Source organism: Halyomorpha halys, unplaced genomic scaffold, assembly GCF_000696795.3.
Source record: "Halyomorpha halys isolate HHAL.00 unplaced genomic scaffold, Hhal_1.1 Scaffold702.1, whole genome shotgun sequence".
NCBI classification, from domain to species: Eukaryota; Metazoa; Arthropoda; class Insecta; order Hemiptera; family Pentatomidae; genus Halyomorpha; species Halyomorpha halys.
In genome coordinates, this window is record NW_027109550.1 from 405,833 (window position 1) to 410,233 (window position 4,401).

The window sequence follows — 4,401 nt, forward strand, 5'->3', positions numbered from 1 at the left end:
AATAAAGGTGATTATTTGAAAATATTTATTTATTTATAATTTCCCCCAAAAAAACGACAGGACTTTTTGAATGACCTGGTACAAAGTAATACTACGACCATGACTACTACACGGTGCACCTCTACTACATTTACTATACCCAACAGCCCTGAAATCACTACAACAATTCCAGAACAGCACATTACAGAAGATCTGAAGAGGAACATCTCTAGAAAGATGAAACATGACGCACATTCACAACGAACTACAGCTAGAAATTGTTCAACAACACATCACACGGAGATACATTAAATTCTTTGACAGTCTCCCTGCTTCTTTCAATCCAGTATTCCAGTCTATCACCTCACCCTCCCCTTTATGCGAGTAGGCAGGACAGGAAAGGTTCCAATAACCCTGTAAACATTACCCTATAACTCCTCTCTTCTCATGGACCCCTCTCCCCTACACTTTTTTTGACTTCTGACTAATTTTCTTATTATTTAACATTATCTTTTGTCTTTGAATATTAACTGTTAAATTAATTTTCTCTTCTCTGATTAATCAACATGAGGAGGCCCCTCACCTCCAGATATTTTCTAGCAGAATTGATATATAACAGACACATCAAAACTACAAGAGTAAAAAAAGTATAATTTTAAGTACCACTGGTAGAAAAAGATAAAGATTGCATTACGTCTTAATGCCTATTAATTTAATGTTTTTCTGGTTTAGAGGGATCGAAAAAAAACTCTAATAGAACTTAAATCCACAGCTTCTACTTAAGTTTCGGTTTATAGCCGAACCTGATTTCTAAATGGTTGTTATTTCTTGTTCACCCTTGACATGTTCTCTTCTATCCTCTACCTACTACCCCTTCGTAGACCTAGTAGCTACTTTCCGGCCTTAGATATCTTCTTCGCCTCTTGTCGGAATAGTACCCGGTGGACGAGGTTACTATCCTCTGAGATATAGTGGTTGTTACCCGTTAGTCTCATCCTATCTAGTCATTTTCCTTGTCAACTACCTTTCCTTTATAATCTGAACACGCATTGTCTAGGCCTTCTGAACAAGCAGAATAATCAAGAAAATAACCCACCTCGACAGTCCAAATAAAATAACACTTTCATCATAATGAATCAAGAGATCGATATTGTTTATTTTACTCAGTGACTTCGATGTCACTTGTACTGTCTTCAGTGTTTCGGTGATGGAGATATTCTGCAGTGAAGCTAAAAATGGCTGAAACGAATAATGACGTAATGTGTGACATAGAAAGAGCCATTTATGACCTTTGGTCAGTTCCCAGGTTTATGGGAACGTATCCTTTCAATCGGAACTACGAATTTGATCCATATCGTCTGATATTTTTATTTTTTAACTTCACAGCATACGTATATATATCTTCTCCTGGTTTCCAATCAGGTCTTAGTTTTATCACTTCAGTTATATTTTTATTTATACTTTTTATGCTGATTTCACCACCAATCATTCATTTGATATGGCTGTATTTAAAGGTTTCCCACTTGAAAGAATTCCATTCAGAAATCAGTCAAGTTGGAAAATATTTTCGGAGCGTTGGAGTGAAATGGGATTTCAGCTATTATTGGATATATAAATACTCAAGTTTGATACTGATTTTACAGCTGTTTATAATTAGTTCATTCTTAGCTCCTACATTAACCTCTTCATATTTTATAAATCTTTCCTGGTTATATGTCAGCGTTTACAGCCTATATGATCAGATATTTGGTCTGTTTGAGTTAACGAGCTATTCGTTTTCTCGTTTAAAACACATAACAAATGATAAAAAACTTTTAAAAAGTAGAGAGATCATGGTTTCTCTATGTAAAGTAATAGAAGAACTTTTTAGTGCACAAATTCTTTATATTATAGCAATGTCTTTTTCAATTGGTCTGTCGGTTATGTTTCAAATTTTAAGTAAACGAAAAAATAAAAACTGGATAGCTATTTGGTCCGCTTTGATTTTAACAATTTATCCAATTATTAGAATGATAACATCGGTGAGATCCATTGTAATGCAAGTAAGTTTTATGTTATAGATATGTAAAGAATGTTTTTAACATGTTTTGTACGGCTATACCTTAATATTCTATTACTTCTTCACATTTGAATTAATAAATACTGCATTAGTACCTAGATCTAGTGCCTTCCTCTAGTTTGTAGATCTTGAAATATTTCTATCCAAATTTCTTAGGTGGATTGTTTATGATTACAATTAAGGTATCTATACGGTAGTACATTATTTATAATGTGTAAGGTAAAGAAGGTAACTTCACTGCCGCAGTTATATGTATGTTTTGTAGATAAGGCATTTAGGTATCCACTTTATGTAGTTCTTATAGTCCGGTAGCCCATGAGGATGAATCGCATGGGCGTACCTAGAGGGGGGGGGAGGGGGCAGCTGCCCCTCTCTGGGAGGAAAATAAAATATTAATTTAATAAAAATATTTGTTTTCAAGCAAATACTGATAAAGCACTGCGACGATTATGTATATATTTTTTTAAAATTTTAGTTTCATTCTCATTTTCCGTTCTGAAATGTCACTACCTGGGTCCTGTTTCATAATAAAGTACAAACTAATACTATTAATCTTATAGTGTGTATTTGGTACAATTTCACTGACTTATACAATTCTGCTAGATAATTTTTTACTTTTAAAATCATGTAATATCTGATAGTAGTCCTCATCATAATACAAAATGTGTTATTACAAACTTGACAGTTTGTATATTTGTATTTATGGACTAATATTATTGGCTTTCATCATGAAACGGGCCCCGATTGACTATGGCTGCCCCCCCCCCCTCTCGATTGACCCTAGCTTGCCTCCTCTAGTTTTGATCCTGAGTACGCCCTTGATCAATACGATTTATTTCGGAGAAAGTTAAATTTAAATTCTGTCACTTATGCTCTTGAACACAAGTAAGAAAATATTAGTCTGCCACCTTAAAACCACAGGTGGTCCTAAAAAATGTCGGTCAATTTAATACTAAAAAAATCGCTCAGTTTTCATTCGATGTTCAATATCTTCAGAGCTACTTATCGTACGAAGAAGTCTTTATTAAAGAAGTGTTAATATCCTTTTAAAACCAATATTTTTCCCAATAAAAAAAATATTAATATTTCGTGATTATATTCTGGTAAATACCGTGAAAACTTTAATTTTAGTGCCTACAGACATCTGTATGTCTAATAGTTTTCAAGATATAGTTTTTAAAAAAACAATTTTTTTTTCTAATGACCAGAAATCAACATTCGGTAATTCCTTTTTACAAATATCTTGGAAACTGCTATTCCCAACGAGAAAAATTATTAAAAACGTTTTTATGGAGCACTTAACTAATAACAATTCTAATTCTAATAGACATTTATTTGTTTAATAGTTTATAGTTATTAAAAAAAAAAAAAAAAAATATTTTTTCCAATAAATTTATTTTACTAATTTATGTCATGCACTGTTAGATGTAGCTGAAATTAAAGCTATTTATATTAACTATAAAGTAGTTAATAATATTATCGTAGGGATAGTAATTTTCATTATAATTGCCAAAATTCAAAGGAAACAATCCTCAATTCTCGTGGAGAAAAAGAGTTAAAGGAAAATCAAGTAGTTTAGAAACCACGCACCGTATAGTAGTGACAGTACAAGAGCCAGGAAGAAATAAAGCCAGTTACTTCACCCCAATTTTTGATTACTTTAATGAAAATTGTGTATAATTACTAGCCAAAATTAATGAGTCTGCCAAGTATAGTTAGGGGGAATAAAAAATGGCGGCTGCTTCAAAACCTTAAAAAAAATCATTAATTTTTCATTCAGAGCTCTATGTATTAAAAAATACCAATAACACTAGAAAATCTAAGAGAACATTATTTAATGAAGAGTAAATTTTCTGAAATATCAGCCCTAAAAGAGATATTTACATCCAATAGTTTTCGAGATATAGCTTTTTAAAAAGGAAAATTTCTTAAAAATCTACTGAGGGATTAGTAGTTAGTTAATTTATTTTGAGAAATCTATATCTCAGGTACTATGTGACGTACAGATGTCTATTAGCAGTCAAATTAAAGCTAGTTTAATGGACTATAACGAAGTTTATGACCTTTACCTCCGTAGAAATAGTAGTTTTCATGATATTTGCTAAAATAAATTGATTTAAAGTGGTTCGGGCAATAAGTTTGATTTATGAAAAACTTCATTTCAGAAACCATATCACACACATATGTCTGCCAATACTCAAAATAAAGGAAATTTAACTTAGTATAAAGTAAGTTAAAAATTAGTTTATTACCCTTATCTTCGAAAGGGTATTAGTTTTTATGATATTTACATATAAATATAAATTTGGCAAATGAAAATTTGTCCCAACAACTATCAATCAATATATTTTAGCGAATTTCAT